This window comes from Carcharhinus amblyrhynchos, chromosome 22 (assembly GCF_965287045.1).
Source record: "Carcharhinus amblyrhynchos chromosome 22, sCarAmb.v2.hapA, whole genome shotgun sequence".
Classification (NCBI taxonomy): Eukaryota; Metazoa; Chordata; class Chondrichthyes; order Carcharhiniformes; family Carcharhinidae; genus Carcharhinus; species Carcharhinus amblyrhynchos.
This window is the reverse complement of record NC_137345.1, coordinates 33,107,002-33,127,064: the sequence shown is the minus strand read 5'-3', so window position 1 is coordinate 33,127,064 and position 20,063 is coordinate 33,107,002. Positions and strand designations below refer to the sequence as shown.

General features: G+C 42.8%; 1 protein-coding gene across 2 annotated transcripts in view; it reads right to left on the bottom strand.

Moving 5' to 3' along the window:
- Nucleotides 1–19,344, bottom strand: part of LOC145357046 (synaptotagmin-B) — a 732,627-nt gene extending 713,283 nt beyond the window's left edge. For both annotated transcript variants that reach the window (XM_080210102.1, XM_080210103.1), the window contains exon 1: nt 19,143–19,344. The gene's annotated coding sequence lies outside the window, so the exon portion shown is untranslated. The remainder of the gene's footprint in view (nt 1–19,142) is intronic.
- Between the last annotated feature and the right edge of the window lie 719 nt (nt 19,345–20,063).

Genomic DNA, 20,063 nt, shown 5'->3' with positions numbered 1-20,063 from the left:
GGGCCGGGGAGGAGGGGCAGAAGGGAAGGGGAAGGCTTGCAGGCCAGACGGAGGGCGTGCGGGGATGGCCCTGCAATTCTGCCCTTTGCTCACAGTCCAGTGAATCTTCCAGCTGCCATGTGCACTGTCTGAGTGAAGGCAGAATTCAAGCTGGATTGTGCTGCCGCTGGTGGTGGAATAGTCAAATCAATACTGACTTTTCTGGGGAGATGGGGGGTTACACAGTGACTATACTGCAGAGCAGACTGTGCCCACGGTCAAATAGGATGGCACAGTGGTCAGCATTGCTGCCTCACAGTGCCAGGGACCCGGGTTCAATTCCCGGCTTGGGTCACTGTCTGTATGGAGTTTGCACGTTCCCCCCGTGTCTGTACTCGTTAGAGTTTAGAAGAATGAGTTTTTTTTTAGAAAAAAAAAGGGGATTGAATTTAGGAGTCGCAGTGTAAGGGGATTGAATTTAGGAGTCGCAGTGTAATGTTGCAACTGTACACTACTCTAGTGCGGCCGCACTTGGAGTACTGTGTGCAGTTCTGGTCCCCGCATTACAAGAAGGATGTGGAGGCGTTGGAGAGGGTGCAGAGGAGGTTTACTAGGATGGTGCCTGGTATGGTGGGGAGGTCCTATGAGGAGAGACTGAGGGATTTAGGGTTGTTTTCGTTGGAAAGAAGGCGGCTAAGAGGGGATCTTATTGAAACATATAAGATGATTAGAGGTTTAGATAGGGTGGATAGTGATAGCCTTTTTCCTCGGATGGAGAAAGCTAGCACGAGGGGGCATGGCTTTAAATTAAGGGGGGGTAGCTACAGGACGGATGTCAGGGGTAGGTTCTTTACCCAGCGGGTGGTGAAGGATTGGAATGCCCTGCCTGCTGCAGTTGTAAATGCGTCTAGTTTGGGGGCGTTTAAGAGATCTCTGGATAGGTTTATGGACGAAAAGGGATTGGTATAGGCTAGTGGGTCATTGTTTTTGTAACTGGTCGGCGCAACATCGTGGGCCGAAGGGCCTGTTCTGCGCTGTAATGTTCTATGTTCTATGTTCTATGCATTGAAAAATAATAAAGGACATCTGAATAAAATGGATCTTCATAAAAATTGCTTGGAAAAGTTTAAATCCCACTTTATAAAATACAGTTTCATATTTATTGGGAAAATATCACGGTACTTCATTACACTTTTGATGATGCTATATTTGTGAGAAAAAAATGCTCATCTGTCATATTATTACAAGTAATTTAACAGCAGAATGAGACCAGAAACCTGCTTCCCTGCATTGTTTTCATAAATGCATTTTCAATTTCTTTTCAACAAAAAGTAACCACATCTGCTGTTGAAGTACAATAAGGAATGAAGGAGATCCACTTGTTTAATGTAGATCCTAAGAGGAAGCTTAACATGACTAAGTGTTGCATTACAGAATCTGTACTTCCTGCTGATCTGACCCAAGACTTAACTAAAGTGTGCCAGTGAGAAGGAAAGACTTTAAAATCCATAAATAATTACCAAGATATATGAAAAGTCACATTTCAGGATTGGTTTACTTTGGAATCTTGGAACATGCTCTCCACAAGAAAAAAGTATTTAGGGAACATACAAGGGTCGAGACCAACAGTTGCATTATTGATTCTGGTCTTGCAGCACCTTGCTTATATTGTGTTGACTCCAACTGTGATATTTAACTCTTAATTACACACGTGCAGAACCACTAACCCAGGCACTCAAGTTAGAAAGCTTCGAGAGTGCAGACAGGAGTATCTGTATCTCCTAAACATTTACAAAGAGTGCATAGATTGAAAGTGTGCAGGCAGTTCAAGGAATCCTGTATATGTTTTAAACTAGGCCTCGTACTACATTGAGGTGTCAAGAACCTGTGTTGACAAAACCAAACATCACTAGATTCACTATGCCAGTGGTCTCATGCAACACTTCACTTCAAGGACAGGATTTTCCAGTCTTCCCGCAACGGGATTTTCTGGTCCTGCCAAAGCGGGCCCATCGAGGTGGGTTCTTTAGCACCATGCTCAGCGAGCCATGGAATTGCTATTGGCTTTGGCAGGACTGGAAGATCCAGCTGGCAGCCAATAGCTTGCTGCCTCCACTGTGGAAGTGGGGGAGGGGCGACAGGGAAGCAGAAAATCTTGGCCTAAGAGTCAGAGCAGGGCGATGACTCCAGATCAGTATCTGTCACGGAACAGTTTAATGTCATTGCAATAGTAACCGCACGCAATTTGGCATCACTCAGAAGCAGGAATTGCAACATAGGAACACTACTATTGCTGAATGAATACATCCTCAACTATAGATAAAAATCAAATTTTCTCACATATCAAAATAATGTAGAAAAAATGTGTTTTGAACTTCCTAATGAGGGAGTGAATGTTAACATGCGGTTACAATCAATTGATGTAAATTGCTTTCATAAGCTTCATGCCTGTTTGGGACTGTTATGGGGCTGTCACAATGTTCTTCTCCTTGTATTTAAAATTAACAAAATCACAGAGTGGTTTCAAGATGATTTGTTGATAACTGTGGCACTACAGGATTCCAATCAAGTCAGATAGTCAGAGTGTAGAATTCAGAAATGCACAAGCAATTATAATTTCAAAGTTGATTACAACTAATTAGCATATATCAATAAAGCTATAGAAACTATCTATATCCACACAGTTATTGATTATACCCTTATGTATGCATAACCTTAGTGTCCAATTAACTTGTACATGTCATGTCATCAAGCAATGATAGCTATATCTCTGAGCAATGGTATATCAAGTTCGCTCTCCATTGTTCCTTGTTCTAATGGCGAACATGAACCACAGCTGACACAACTCAATTAAATTATTGTTGCCTCCTACCTGGGTCAGCTTTAATCAAGACCTGTGGTTTTCACATAACTCCCTGTGTGACTGAGATTTTTAAAGTTGTCTGATTATTAACTCTTTCAGGAACATTTGAAGGAATTGCCATTCCTAGAAGTTCACATTCTTCTTCAGGCAGTGGGTGGCAGAATGAATTGGAAGAGATCCCTGAGTAGTTGAGCAGGCTACACAATGCTGCTATATAACACTGGGGTATACAAAGGAGACAGATAATGCTAAAGGTTGAAATCAGGAGGAGTGGGGGAAGAAAAGATAATATTGATAGCTAATATCATGAAACGTATACAGTTGAAAGCAACTCTTGGATTGAAAAATTAACATGACAGGTTAAATCATAAATCTAAGTGTGGGTTCATGAAGATTCAACACTGATTACTACAGGAATCAATCCTGCTTGAAGTAGATAATCCAATGCTTCATGAAATATACCCATTTTTAACATTTATTTCAACTGTTCTCAGTGACATGTGACTGGGAAAAATGCACACAGTAAAGGTTTGGTGTACATGATATAAAGATACAAAGTGAAACACGTAATTTCACACCAGTTCAAAGAATTAGCATTGGTACACTATCACTGCAGTTCCATTCTCAGGTACACAAAGGCAGGTTTACTACAACCAGTCATTTACCAATTCAAATAACTGAGTCAAGCGTTCCAAAACACATTTATGTTGCTGAAGCTCAGTGGAAATGTTTGTGTCAATTTATTGGTTTCCATTTCCATGTTATAAATATACAGATCTATTAAGTTTATTTATTAGTGACACAATTAGGCTTACGTTAACACAATGAAGTTACTGTGAAAATCTCCTAGTCGCCACACTCCGTTTGGGTACACTGAAGGAGAAGTTAACATGCCCAATGCACCTGACCAGCATGAATTTCAGACTGTGGGAGAAAACCAGACCACTCGAAGGAAACCCACACAGACACAAGGAGAACATGTAGAGTCTGCACAGACATTAGCTATGGGTGCGGCGGAGGGGGAGGATCATGGGGCGCGCAAATGAGAGGTTAGGGATATGTGAAGTGTCAGGACCCCATGAGGTGGGTGAGATATTTCAACCTCTTTAACAATTTTTTTTCTCTGGAGACAGCATTTACAGTGACTCAATCTACCCCAGGTCCCTGGCATTATGCGACAACAGTACTAACCACTGTGCCACCCTATTATAGAGAAGTTTAAGGGTGGTTCCTGACAACAGGTTTGGACTTTCCTGCTGTGACTGTGAATAGATTCATTACCAACTACATCTTTTGGTTCACAGGTTCTGACACTTGGGTTGAACCTATTAGGGTCTGAAAATTGAGAGGGCAGTGAGAAAATGTCGATCACCTTATCGATGCCTTGGGATTCTCTCAGGAGTGGAAAAAGTGGATTATCTGGTTATCACGTTGCTGTTCGTGGGACTTCACTGTGCAAAATTAATTGCCACATTTCCTGCATTACAACTCTGATGATTTTAAACTAACTGGGGGGGGAGGGTGCGAGGGTAGGTGACATTACGGGGTCTAAAGTAAAGGAGAGGGTACAAGTAAGGGAAGGGGCCAAGGATGTCCCAATAATAAAAGGAGTAGGGGGCGTGAGTACGGTTGGTGGCGTTCTGGCAAATAGGGTACAGATGAAGGCTGGGATGAAGGCACTTTATCTGAATGCACAAAGCATTCGGAATAAAGTGAATGAGCTGGTGGCGCAGATCAGCACAAATGGATATGATCTGGTGGCTATTACAGAGACGTGGCTGCAAGGTGACAGGGACTGGGAGCTGAATGTCCAGAGGTATCAAGTGTTTAGGGAGGATATGCGGGAGGAAAAAGGGGGGGGGGGCGTAGCTCTGCTGATTAAGGATAGCATCAGGGTGGTAGTAAGGGATGATATAGGAACCAAAGAGCAGAAAGGGGAATCGTTGTGGGTGGAGGTTAGGAACAACAAAGACGCTGGTGGGTGTCGTTTATAGGCCCCCAAATAATGATCTGGAGGTGGGGCGGGCTGTTAACGCGCAAATAAATGTGGCGTGCAGGAATGGAATGGCGATAATTATGGGGGATTTCAATCTACATATTGATTGGTCGACCCATGTTGGACGCGGTGGGCTTGAGGAAGAGTTCCTGGAATGCTGCTGGGATAGTTTCCTTGAACAGTGTGTGTTGGAGCCGACGAGGGAGCGAGCTATCTTGGATCTGGTGTTATGTAATGAGGCGGGTAGAATTAGGGACCTTGTGGTGAAGGATCCTCTTGGGAAGAGTGATCATTGTATGGTGGAGTTTCTGATGCAGATGGAGGAGGAGAAAGTGGGTTCCTGGACATGTGTCCTTTGTTTGAACAGAGGGGAGTACGGTAGGATGAGAGAGGAATTGGCGAATGTTGATTGGGGGAGCGCGTTGGAAGGTAGGTCTGCTGAGGAACAGTGGAGGATCTTTAAGGAGATCTTTCTTGGTGCTCAGCGGAAATTTATTCCGATGGTCAAAAAGGATCATAGGAGGAGAGATAATCAGCCGTGGATAACGAAGGAGGTGAAGGAAAGTGTTAAATTAAAAGCGGATGTGTTTAGAGTAGCTAAGAGTAGTGGGCGAGAAGAGGATTGGGAAAGGTTTAAATGTCAACAAAGAATGACAAAGAAGTTGATAAAGAAGGGTAGGATAAACTATGAAGCTGGGCTAGCGCTTAATATAAAAAAGGATAGCAAAAGTTTTTATAAATATATAAAAAGGAAGAGGCTGGCTAGGGTGAACGTTGGACCCTTAGAGGATGAGAGGGGGGACTTAGTGATAGGGGATGGGGAAATCGCAGAGGCCTTGAATAACTTTTTTGCTTCGGTCTTCACGGAGGAGGACGTGAATAATTTGCCGGGTGTTAGCGATGGAAAGATGGTAGGAGTGGAGGGCCTGAATGACATTATTGTTACTAGAGAGGCAGTGCTCGACAGACTGGAGGGACTGATTGTGGACAAGCCCCCAGGACCGGATGGAATGCATCCGAGGGTTCTGAAAGAAATGACGGAGGTGATAGTGGATGCCTTGGTGATTATTTTCCAATCGTCGCTGGATTCCAGGGAAGTGCCGGAAGATTGGAAAATGGCTAATGTTACGCCATTGTTTAAGAAGGGTGCCAGGCAAAAGGCAGGGAATTATAGGCCGGTTAGTTTAACGTCTGTTGTAGGTAAAATGTTAGAATCCGTGATCAAGGAGAAAATAGCGAGGCATCTTGAGGAGAATTGTTTGGTAGAGCAGACGCAGCACGGTTTCGTTAAGGGGAAGTCGTGTCTGACGAATTTATTGGAGTTCTATGAGGATGTGTCTAGGGCGGTGGATAGAGGAGAGCCGGTGGATGTGGTGTTTCTTGATTTTCAGAAGGTGTTTGATAAGGTGCCTCACAAGAGGTTATTACAGAAGGTCAGGGGGCATGGAGTTGGGGGTAGGGTGTTAGCGTGGATAGAGGATTGGCTGTCAAATAGGAGGCAGAGAGTGGGGGTCAATGGGTGCTATTCGGATTGGCGGTTGGTGACTAGTGGAGTGCCCCAGGGGTCGGTGCTGGGGCCTCAGCTATTTACCATTTATATAGATGAGCTGGAGGAGGGAACTGAGTGTATGGTGTCGAAATTTGCTGATGACACCAAGATTGGTGGAACGGCAAATTGTGCGGAGGGTGTGGAGAGTCTGCAGAAGGATCTAGATAGGCTGGGAGAATGGGCCAGGAAATGGCAAATGGAATTTAATGTTGGCAAATGTGAGGTTGTCCACTTTGGTGGGAATAATGGTAGGAAGGACTATTACTTACATGGCGAAAAACTGCAGCATGCGACGGTGCAGAGGGACCTCGGGGTCCTTGTGCATGAGTCGCAAAAACCCAGCTTGCAGGTGCAGCAGGTGGTCAGGAAGGCAAATGGGATGCTGGCCTTCATAGCAAGGTGGATTGAATATAAAAGTAGGGAGGTCTTGCTGCAGCTGTATAGGGCACTGGTGAGGCCGCAGCTGGAGTACTGTGTGCAGTTTTGGTCGCCGCACTTACGCAAGGATATTTTGGCCTTGGAGGGAGTGCAGAGGAGGTTTACTAGGCTGATACCGGAGTTGAGGGGGTTGAACTATGAGGAGAGGCTGAATAAACTAGGCTTGTACTCGTTAGAGTTTAGAAGAATGAGGGGAGATCTCATTGAGACATATAAGATGATGAATGAGATGGATAGTATAAAGGTGGAGAGGCTCTTCCCGCTCAGAAAGGACAGTAGGACTAGAAGGCACAGCCTCAAGATAAAGGGGGGGCGGTTTAGAATGGAGTTGAGGAGGAACTTCTTCACTCAAAGGGTGGTGAATCTCTGGAATTCTCTGCCCGTTGAAGTGGTGGAGGCTGCCTCGCTAAATATTTTTAAGACGCGGGTTGATAGGTTTTTGATAGGCAAGGGGATTAAGGGTTATGTGGAGAGGGCGGGGATGTGGAACTGAGACACGACAGGTCAGCCATGATCTTATTGAATGGCGGGGCAGGCTCGAGGGGCTAGATGGCCTACTCCTGCTCCTATTTCTTATGTTCTTATGTTCTTATGATGGGTGGAATTTTCCCCTATTTTTTCCAGTGTCGGTCCTCGCCAGTGGCAAAAGTCGCAGTATATTCGGCTCTTTAACAAAATTTTTCTCTCCGTGTATTTCAAGCCATGTTCATGGTGACTTGCCTCTGATTTGCTTGCTCTAGTCAAACTTTGTTTCTGCAATCAACGGGGCACTCCTTTGAAACGCCTCCTAAGCACTTGTCCAGAAGTGGCTGCCACGAAGACAACACCAAGATTCACTGAGGTAGTCCTCAAACTTCTGAATGCTGTGGAACAGAAGTGCGACATCCTCTACCCATAATCAGGCAGACATTCAGCAAGCAAGGTCACCTGGGAGGCTGTGGCCACGATAATGAGCATCAGTTCGATGCATAAGAGGACAGTGTAACAATGCTGGAAGAATGACCTTCTTTGTGCAGTCAGGGTAAGTCTGCCTACTCATGTACCCTGCTTAACACACCCATCACACCCTCACAGTGGGCGGCACGGTGACACAATGTTTGGCACTGCTGTCTCACAGCGTCAGGGATGCAGGTTTGATTCCCAGCTTGGGTCACTGTCTGTGCTGAGATTGCACATCCTCCCTGTATCTGCATGGGTTTCCTTTGGGTGCCCCAGTTTCCTCCTACAGTCTGAAAGACATGCTGGTTAGGTGTATTGGCCATGCTAAATTCTTCCTCAATGTACCCAAAAAGGCGCAAGAGTGCGGCGACAAGAGGATTTTCACGTAATTTCATTGCATTGTTAATGAAAGCCTACTTGTGACACTGAATAAATAAACTTTATAACTTTATCTCTCTCCCACCCACTTATGGGGTCCCAAAACCTGTCATAGTGACCTGCTCCAACACCCCCACCTCTCACCCACATTCTCCATGATCTCCCCAATCACTAGGTCTGCTGCTCCTATAGAGACTTACAAGATAATGAAGGGGATGGATAGGGTAGAGGTCGAGAGATTCTTTCCACTTAGAAAGGAAAACAGAACTAGAGTGCACGGCCTCAAAATAAGGTGGGGGGGGGCAGTTTAGAACGGAGTTGAGGAGGAACTTCATCACTCAAAGGGTGCTGAATCTCTGGAATTCTCTGCCCATTGAAGTGGTGGAGGCTGCCTCACTGAATATATTTAAGTCACAGGTAGATAGATTTCTGATAGACAAGGAAATTAAGGGTTATGGGGAGAAAGCGGGAAGTGGAACTGATCCACTTCAGATCAGCCAAGAACTTATTGAATGGCAGGACAGGCTTGAAGGGCTAGATGCCCTACTCCTGCTCCTATTTCTTATGTTCTAATGCTTCTCACATCCCGCTCCTACTTACCTCCTCCATGCATACCAGACTTCATTACCATCAGACCTGACATGACTCCTGGCTACACTGTCCCCTTCTGTCTCATTGCAAGACAAATTCAAGCACAACTGCCGCAACAGGAACAGCCTGATGGAGTTGTACCTGAACTGAGAATCCTCATGTCCCTTGAGGATTGAGTCCTTGAGCTGGCCAGTGAGGAGCCGGACCACACCTGTGCTGTGAGTGACACAGAAGGAAGAGACGCAAGTGTGAACCCTCAACACATGTAGCCATGGCACAAGTCTCACCTGAGTTAGCTTCCTCCCATCAGTCTGACCCTGTGATGCAGTAAAACCATCTGTTTCCCTTGCAGGTCAGTGGACCAGTTCTTTTGCGCCTGGGTCACCGTTCTCGCTGAACGCTAATGCGCGCTCAAAATCCCTGCATTTGAAAGTTATTCACTGGCTGCAAAGCACTTTGGAACATTTGGTGGTCAGGATAGGTGCCACATAAATGCTTCCATTTAGCAAAATTGAAACACAAATGAAAAGGGGTAGTGGCAGCCTGATATGAGCTAAAAGACAGAAAGCAGTTAGCAATGATTCATTAGCTGTCAAACTGCAGAAGAGAATACAACAGTGATCCCTCGGTGTCATATTGGGACCTCTGCTCTTTTTGATGAAGTACTTATCAATGACCTGGACTTGAGTTAAGGGGACATAGTTTCAAAGGATAAAGGGTCAGATGAAACACTTGATCGGAAATGTTGCAAACGGTGAGAAAGATAGTAGCAGATTTAAGGAGGACATAGACGGACTGGTGGAATTGGCAGACATGTCAGGTTAAATGTATTCAAGAATTGGATACATATTTGAATAAATTTATAGGGTTGTGAGGAAAGTGCAGGAGACGGGAATAATTAGATAGCTTTTCTTAAAAAAATGTCAGCACACATTTGATGATCCAAATGGACTCCTTTGTTCCACATGATTCCATGGGGGGGGAGGGGGAATTTTCCCGTCCCACCTGTCATGGGAATCGTAGCAGGTGGGACGGGGGCGGGGGAGGTGAAACTATGTAAAGGTCTGTTGACCTTGGGCAGGATTTTCGAGTTTTGGGGCGAGCGCAGCCGGAAAATCTCATCCAGTGATTGAGAAAAAATTGAGTCATTTCCCACCATCATGAAGTTGCATAAGAAAATTTACAGACGGTAATAGTGCACTGAACAAAATCTGAGTTGTTACTGAAAAATATAAAGAACCCACCCAATCGTGATTCTTTCCTGATAGTAATGGAAATTCCTTAACAAGACTCTCTCATTACCTCCACCTAATTTGGTTGTAGAAAACATCAGCTAGGAACAAATATCTTAAAAGTTTCTATTTAAGAATTGAGCCGGGTTGTTATTAAAGAAATGTCCCCACATTCTTATCTATGGATTCTCTGGTGATAAACACAGCTACAGAGAAAAATATTCATAATATACTTGGTATAATCTATTTGAATTAATTACTTTAAGAGTTGATTAACTCACCGTCATAGCAGTTTTTTTTACTGAAAAGTATCCATAATATGGTACAAATAAAAATATTTAATTAAGCTGAAAATAATTAAATACATTTCCAATTAAGTAAGCTCCTTCAACTGTATGTCAATTTATGTGCAGCATTCTACGGTGCATGTAAACTCAGTATTGATGTCAAATGCATTGGGTTAGATTCTGCAGTCTCCCAGACGCATGATCTCACTACTGTCAATGGGAATTCCCATTAACAATAGCCCATGCTGCAGGAAACCTGTGGGCGGGGTGCGCTGCTGGCAGGACTGGAGAATCCTGCCAGCGTGAGTAGTTGGAGAATTCCAGCCGTTGAACATGAGCATGTTGACATAGTTTAGAGAACTACCTGAAAAATTTCCAAAGACTCTTCTCAGTAAACTGAAATCTCAGCTGAGTACTATGCAGAATAGCCATTAACCATCACATTAAAAACAGTTTTGCAGTGTCATCCATCATTCCAATCAGTAGTGATGCCAGCATTAGCTTGCAAAATAGCTGTGTCCTTATTGTCGGAGTGGGTGGACGATGACATGGGGTGGGCAGAGACATGGACAGAGTGAACCATGTTCAATTTTCAACCATCAGATAATGTGATTTGAATTCTGTTTAGAGCTTTTCATTTTACTCCCCCACATTTACATCACAATTTCATACTTTTGCTACAAATACATATACATTATCACATATATCATCCATTTCAATAATAACACGTAACCATACATTTTAGCATACTTTAAAAACATCAGCAACGTACACCATCATGGAATCCCTTCAGTGCAGAAGATGTCATTCAACCCATCAAGCCTGCACCGACTCTCTGACATCTTACCCAGGCCCTCTACCCTGACCTATCCCTGTAACCCCACACACATTTCTCATGGTTAATCCATCTAACCTACACACCTTTGGACACTAAAGGGCAATTTAACATGGTCAATCCACCTAACTTGCATATCTTTGGACTGTGTGAGGAAACCAGAGCAACCGAAAGAAACCCATGCAGAGACGGGGAGAATGTGCAAACTACAGAGAGAGCCACCCAAGGCCGGAATTGAAGCCGGGTCCCTGGCGCAATGAGGCAGCAGTGCTAACCATTGTGCCACCATGCCGTGTTATGATGTTACTATCGAAGAGTCAATTCTTAACAACTGTTTAACTTTGAGATGACACAAGGCAAATCGTTATTGCAACTCTCACTGACCATCATTTTCAGACTTGAAATTTATAAGGAGAAAAAAAACTATCTACAAATTCATGTATAATCCAAATATACTATTTTATTAATCATGAAGGCCTCAAATTAACCAGATCATTTATAGTCTAGCCCTGTAAAGTTAGTAACAGTTTTCTGTCTCATTTTTACATGTCACAGAAAAAGTTTCCAGATTTCATATTCCACACATAAACAAATGATCCAAAACAACAAACGTGGCTGCAAGTCTCTAAAGATTTATAATTGAAGACTCAGAAATGAATTAAATATATAAATGATGACAATTTACAAATGTAGGTATGAAACACACTCCAGGAGTGTGGTGTGAGTTATTAAAAGGAATGAATGATCCTTATGCCTACACAATTAAGACCTACAAAACCCTCTTTTAGATAAGATTACTCAGAAAAAAATTAGAACCCCTACAGTGCAGCAGGAGGCCATTCAGCCCATTGCATCTGTGTGGACACTCTGAAAGAGCATCTTGCCTGGGCATTTTTAATCGCACTCAGCTTGAAGTAAGAACATAAGAACATAAGAAATAGGAGCAGGAGTAGGCCATCTAGCCCTTCGAGCCTGCCCCGCCATTCAATAAGATCATGGCTGATCTGTCATGGCTCAGTTCCACATTCCCGCCCTCTCCCCATAACCCTTAATCCCCTCGCTTATCAAAAACCCATCAACCCGCATCTTAAAAATATTTAGCGAGGTAGCCTCCACCACTTCAACGGGCAGAGAATTCCAGAGACTCACCACCCTTTGAGTGAAGAAGTTCCTCCTCAACTCCGTTCTAAACCGCGCCCCCCCTTTATCTTGAGGCTGTGCCCCCTAGTCCTATTATCCTTTCTGAGCAGGAAGAGTCTCTCCACCTCGATCCTATCCATCCCATTCATCATCTTGTACGTCTCAATGAGATCTCCCCTCATCCTTCTAAACTCTAACAAGTACAAGCCTAGTTTATTCAGCCTCTCCTCATAGCTCAACCCCCTCAACTCCGGCATCAGCCTAGTAAACCTCCTCTGCACTCCCTCCAAGGCCAAAATATCCTTGCGTAAGTACGGCGCCCAAAACTGCACACAGTACTCCAGCTGCGGCCTCACCAATGCCCGATACAGCTGCAGCAAGACCTTCCTACTTTTATATTCAATCCCCCTCGCTATGAAGGCCAGCATCCCATTCGCCTTCCTGATTACCTGCTGCACCTGCAAGCTGGGTTTTTGCGACTCATGCACAAGGACCCCAAGGTCCCTCTGCACCGTCACCTGCTGCAGTTTTTCGCCACGTAAGTGATAATCCTTCCTACCATTATTCCTACCAAAGTGGACCACCTCGCACTTGCCAACATTAAATTCCATTTGCCATTTCCTGGCCCATTCGCCCAGCCTATCTAGATCCTTCTGCAGACTCTCCACACCCTCCGCACAATTTGCCTTTCCTCCAATCTTGGTACTTCACAGAATGATAATTAGGGAGTGAACAACAAGTTAGAGAAAAGAGTGTCAAGTGGAGGATAAAGGAGTAATCGATGAGGGCCAGTCTAAACATGAAATTTTTGCGCCATAGAAGTGAAAAAGTTGAGTTGTTAAGGGAGGAATACCAAAAAGGCAGGGAATGGCAGGGTGGATGAAGTAGTCCTTCCCATGGTAAACAAAGGAAGGAGAACGTTGGTCCCTTAGAGGATGAGAGGGGGGACTTAGTGGTAGGGGATGGGGATATGGCTAAGGTCTTGAATAACTTTTTTGTTTTTGTCTTCACGGAGGAGGACGTGAATAATTTGCCGAGCATTAGAGATGGAAAGGTGGTAGGACTGGAGGGTCTTAATGACATTACTGTTACTAGAGAGGCGGTGCTCGACAGACTGGAGGGGCTGATTGTGGACAAGTCGCCAGGACCAGATGGAATGCATCCAAGGGTTCTGAAAGAAATGGCGGAGGTGATAGTGGATGCCTTGGTGGTTATTTTCCAGACATCGCTGGATTCCGGGGAAGTGCATCTCTGGAATTCTCTGCCCGTTGAAGTGGTGGAGGCTGCCTCGCTAAATATTTTTAAGACACGGGTTGATGGATTTTTGATAAGAGAGGGGATTAAGGGTTATGGGGAGAGGGCGGGAATGTGGAACTGAGCCACGACAGATCAGCCATGATCTTATTGAATGGCGGGGCAGGCTCGAAGGGCTAGATGGCCTACTCCTGCTCCTATTTCTTATGTTCTTATGACGTCTTTAACCTGTGATTAATCCTCTTTTCACTCGCATTTTTGTACCCGTAAAGACTTGATTACCTGTTAAGATTCGCATTCCGTCCATTATCTTGTAATTGAGTTTGTGTCTATACATGTCTTGTTTATGAACCCAACACCCATTCACCTGATGAAGGAGCAGCATTCTGAAAGCTTGTGCTACCATATAAACCTGTTGGACTTTAACCTAGTGTAATGAGACTTCTTACTATGGTAAAAAAAATGAAGAATGACAGACTGGGGCTAAAAAAAAATCAACAATTGCACTTAACACCAGAAGAAATCATAAAAGAATGGAAAATAAGGTTGCATTAGGATTTGACAATGCTTCAAATTCATGGAGTAGTCGGTGGCGCTTGGCAAAATAGAGTGATTTAGGGGATGCTGGAATGTGAATTATATATTCATTACATACCAGGTAACTTTTATTTAAATTTCATATTTAAAACAAAAGTGCTTCACAGTAACATTTGCAAACAAAGTTTGACACAAAGTCTGGATTTTTCAGCCCTCCTCGCTCCCCCCGACAATGCATGTTTTCCAGTGGCAGAGGTGGCTCACGATTGGCCACCAGTGAGATCGTCCAATCCCGCCAATGCCTATGGCGGTTTGCATGACTTGCCTGTCCCAGCAGAGAACCCGCCAGCCAGAAATCCTTGTCCTGAGTCACATAAGATGATCACATATGGTGACACAATGGTTAGCATTGCTGCCTCACAGCGCCAGGGACCTGGGTTCAATTCCAGCCTGGGGTCACTGTCTATGTGAAGTTTGTACGTTCTCCCCATGTCTGTGTGGGTATCTTCCGGGTGCTCCAGTTTCCTCCCACAGTCCAAAGATGTGCAGGTTAGGTTGATTGGCCATGCTAAATTTCTCCTTAGTGTCAGGAGTATTAGCAGGCTAAATATGTGGGGTTACTGGGATAGGGCCTGTCGGTGCAGGCTTGATGGGCCAAATGGCCTCCTTCTGTATTGTTGGGATTCTATGAAGATGTTAGGACAGGTGGTAGATCTTAAGACTCAGGGTGGAAGGAGGTATGGGACAGAGAACTTTGGCGGGAGGAATTTTGGAGTTTCGTCGCTACAGAACTGAAGATACAATGATATTTTAAACAAAAACATGGATGCACAAGCATTAGAAGAGCGTGGAGAGGTGTTGCAATGTTGGAAGAAGTCACAAGAATTGGGAGGGGAGAGGCCAGGGCGGGGTTTGAAACAGGCCATCAAAGTAGGTTAGTGAACTTAGTGGTGGGTGATGAGGAGTGAACCAAATTACTGGCTATTCTATTTAGATTAACATAATATAACAGTGCCACAACAGTCCCAGTATTCCATGTGTAAGGTAACACCAAACAATGTGAATGTTTGCATATGCTCGGCAAAGGTTCAAGTTTGGCAGAAAGAGCTGAGGGGGCCTTTGCCATTGTAAGTCTGCCAAAGAGGGGACTTGTCTCACGCTGAGAGATTGATTGCCCACAGTTAGTTTGCTTTGTCATTTCTAACAACGAGGTTCTCACTTCTTCCAAGAATCTGGTCTAAAGCTGTCAATGTGTACAGACTGTACATCACTCAGTATCCAATGGTGTTGTGCTGGGAAATTAATTGTCAGCACAATTTACCAGCATAAACAGCTTTGCAATATTTCAAATATTGTGCTGTCTGCAAAGTTTATTCAAAGTATTCAATATTCTTTCCACATGCAAGTGGTTGACTACACAAAAGCACTCAAGGACAACTTATTGGAAGCGAGTCCTGGAGAACCTCAATTACTGCAGCACATTACTGACAGTGATAGAGAAAGCTGTTTTTTAAACCAGTAGGAAATATTCTTTTCCTCTCTCACTGCTGCAACTGTTGTTTCTCCAGTACCTTCATATTTCATAGAATCATATAAACCAGACAGTGCAGAAAGAGGCCATTTGGCCCATCAACTCTGCACCGACCACAATCCCACCCAGGCCCTACCCCCATAACCCTATATATTTACCCACTAATCCCTCTAATCTATGCATCTCAGGACACTAAGGGGCAATTTTAGCATGGCCAATCAACCTAACCCGCACATTTTTGGACATCTTTAGCATTGGATGAAGTTCCTCATATTCCTAGAATTCCTATAGTACAGAAGGAGGCCATTCTGCCCATTGAGCATGCACCGACAACAATTCCACCATCGCTTTATTTATGTAACTCCACATTCTTACCCTACTAATGCCCCCGACATTAACAGACAATTTATCATGACCACTGCACCTAACCAGCATGTGTTTCGGATTGCAGGAGGAAACCCACACAGACAGGGGGTAACGTGTAAATTCTGCACAGACAGTGACCCAAGCCAGGAATCAAACCCAGGTCCCTGGCGCTATGAGGCAGTAGTGTTAACCACTGTGCTACTCAAATGAAAATGTGAATCAAAGTATTTTGAAGTTTTTTTTGATTAATGAAAAGTAGAACATTGGCCAGCAGTTTTTTTCAATACTTGTTCCAAAAAGCATAATTTACCTTTGATGGTTGAAAACTGTTGCTCCTAAAAAGCATGAGTCAACTCAAAGTCAGAAAACAGAATAAGGTGTTAAAAAGAACAGATTCAGCTTTGCTGTAATTGACTTGATCCTTATGATAATTACAAGAAAGCTCAAGTAAGCTTGTTTAATTAATCAGTACGAAAACAGTTTTAGTGATTTCTAATATGCTGTTGCACAATAATGTTGAAGCACCATACAATTTTCCGACATAATTGTTATGTGTCAAACATTGATTGCAATAGCAATCTGCACCAACAAGCCTGTAAAAAGTATTTATCTGGCTGCACGCTGTGCAGAATTGTGCACAGCTAGAGTTCCGTGCAACGGTGTATACTCTGCCGTCCTTGCATTGCAGTTTTGCTTCACTAATGGCACTGGAATTACAGCAAAGGCAATGTAATCAGGGCCCAGTCTAACAACAGGACTGAGAAGATGTGTGACTCCCCAGGAAGGAGGGAACCTCAATGCTCTTTGCTTCTTGCTTTGGGTCTCGACTTTCAATTTACGCTCGGCAGACAAGTGCTTTGCATCAGTACTAAACCTACAGTGCTACATCATATACAGGTTCATTTGTCCCAATAAGATGCTGGCCCAGGCAGTGATACCCACATCCCATGAACAAGTAAAAAAGGTTCACTTGTCCCACTCACATACCAATTGTATGATTGGCTACATTCTCCGCCATAGTTAAATTGCCCAACCCTCTGGTATTTTATCAAAGATCACGTCAAATATGTATTCAAGTATAGAATAGCTGTAAGATTGGTTTAGACCAATCACAAAGGTTGTGCCAGGATTACAGATTCAAGGTGGAACTCTTGAGCCAAGGGCAATGCAGCGATCATTACATCGGAAGGGACACGCCTATTGTTGACCACTCTGCGGTGGTGTACAACAAATATTTTTGCGTACTTTATTTTGTTAAGCTTTGACAGCGTAATGCATGCTTCATGACTATTATTGAAAGGTGCAAAACAGCTTATATCTCTCCAGTATTGCAATTGCCATGAGATAAGTACAAAATTCTACAATTCATCATCAAATGCACACAACACCCCCCAAAAATGCAGTGTGAAGAATTTTAAAAGGAGTTAATTCGGATTCAAATGTGGAATATCAGTAGTCATAATGCCCTCAGAGACACCATGGTTTAATGTTGAGAAATATGACTTTTTTTTATCTTCCCAAATGAATAAGGAGAAATATAAAATTGGCAGATGGTAGTAATTTATTAGAAAAACAGTCGGTGTCTATACCCAATGGATTACAGAATTTTCATACTGCCTTCATTTTAACAGCAATCTCTCACCAGACGTCTAAGGTCATTTTCAAACCTAATTCGACTATAGTTTGTCAAATATGGCAACAAAGCATTTCATAATTTTATATTTCATCTATTGCTGATTTGGCTGTTTTACATTCATGATATTAGCTATAATTTCTTCCTACGTAATTACTTTATTTAAAGGAGTAGATTGAAGAAATGAGTCTCAACAAACTTTATCCCCTGATCAATAAAACTACCTTTACTTGGTCAGGCTTCATTTTATATACTTAGACAAAGATTCATATAAAATATTTACAGTATGTTTTGTAATAAATTGAACTGTAGTTTGGTTTAATCCAATCCAACCCAGTGACACTTTTAATTGGGACCAAGCCTCAAAAATAACCAAACTTCTATCTCAAAAAACTAGAAGCTGATTAGCCATCAGAAAATTCCATGATTAACTCGTATTACTCTCAATTGATGAAGGAATCAAAGAGTTTACAACAAGTAGCTGTGTGCCTTTATACATTTGGAAGAGTAAATGATGAACTCCCAACTCTGCTGAAAATTCTAATATCAGAGTCTGAACACAAATGCACCTACCCCTATTATAACAGTGGTCAGATCGGTACATTTGCTATAAAGCTTTGAAGTATGGTTTCTCACAGTATTTTGTTTCACTCTTCACACTCTGGCTCCAGTTCGTCCTCTCTTCTGTTGCGGGTAACAGCCCAGTAACAAATATTTTCTACACCATAATTGCGCTGATCACGACCTATTCCTATAATGCTCTCAAAAGCCAAGAAATAGAAACAAATTCTTGAAAGATTTCCCCAATTTTAATGATGAATTGAACATTCACTAAAAATGTTTTGTTTAAGATGGTCGGAGCTGAGTTTTTTGAAGAAAACTTCATTTCAGGTCTTCAGGTTTGTCCAAGCAGCTTTGGGTTTTTGAGATTATGCACCATACGCATCACAAAAAGGGACAAAAAATTCAACCAATTGTTAACTTTTCACTCATTTAATAAATGAACAAAATCACAATGATTGAAATTATGATCAGTTATTTATTAAGCTCTTCATTACGTCTTGGCAGTAATATTGTATAGACATTCAGAATCTAATTTCAGTTTAATTAGGCAATACAGCAAAGAATTGTTCTAAGCATCCTGAATTTTACTCAGTCTGATTTGTAACATTCAATGTGCAATATTTCATTTTGATACAGGTATACAGCAGCAAACCTCTTACTTTTTAAAATTGCAGAAGTAATACAATGCTAAACTTCATCCAGCCTGAAAAATTACAACTATGAAGAAAAAGGCACTGATGATCTAGTGTTAACACAGACTATATCAGAATCTGTATTTAGAGAGATTTTCTTTTTCCTTTTCAATCATTATAGTTTGGTCTCTCATGTCTGTCATTCATCTCAATTTGTTGCAAAGGCGTCAAACTCTTAACAAATTATATTCAACACACCAGGAGAGCTTGCAGCTTTCAACAGTACTGGGAAATCTCTGGCTGCAGTGCAGTGCGGACTAAGACAGCAGCAGTCTGACAATGATGCATGCAATTGAGAGAAGTACTTTCAATCATCTATTGCAGCGAGACAGCCTTACCTTAGCCTGTGCTCCTTGTGGGGAAGTTCTCGTCAATAGGATTTTCAGGACAGTCTCTCTTGACAGGACAGGAAAAAGAAAACAGGTTCCTAATGACTTAAGACAACTTTGCCCTTTTCAAATGAACACTGACCCACAACACAAGGAAAGAAAGCTGGAAGAAAGAGAGAGGAGGGAGAGGGGGAGAGAGAAGTGCTGAAATGTTTAGGTCAGCATCATAGTAAAAGCACTGCAGTTTCCCAGAAATCCCTCTAGTGATACATTGCTGTATTTCACAGTGCTGGCAGCCGATTGGCTACTGTGTTGTTCGGTAATGTCGAATCTCGGCATTAATTGGGGATGGTCCCTTTTCTGGTGCACTCTCCACCCCCTGCATCAAGTATTGCTGGATCAGCACAATGAGGGAAAATCAAATACAACTCAACTGACAGCAGACAGCAGCACCAGCATACAGTATAAGGGGGTCTACGTTTCAGTGCTAATGTTCTATGCGTAAATGATTCAGCAGGGCAGACAAACAGAAATCAATGGATAATGCAATTTGCACAGAAGCAGCAGCTTAATTTTTTAAAAAATAGAACAAGGAACAGATTTTGTCTGCTGTCAGCCTTGCACAGCACATTATTAATTGTTTAAAAAGAGATGCGTTAAGCACCTCACTAATTTGATGTATATGTTTACATTCGTTGACATGAATTATACTGCCCAAAACTGATTAAATAAAAGGGGAACTGTAAATAGATATTATCAGATGAATCAATTATTTTTCCTTATTAGGACCATGCATGGTGTAGGATTTTCAGACTATACATTTTTTTATGGGTTTCAGATTTCAATTATTTGTTAGCATGCAAAACATATTTTACTTACTGTTTGTGGAAATGGAATAACTTAACCAGTCAAACTGCACTCCTTTATGTT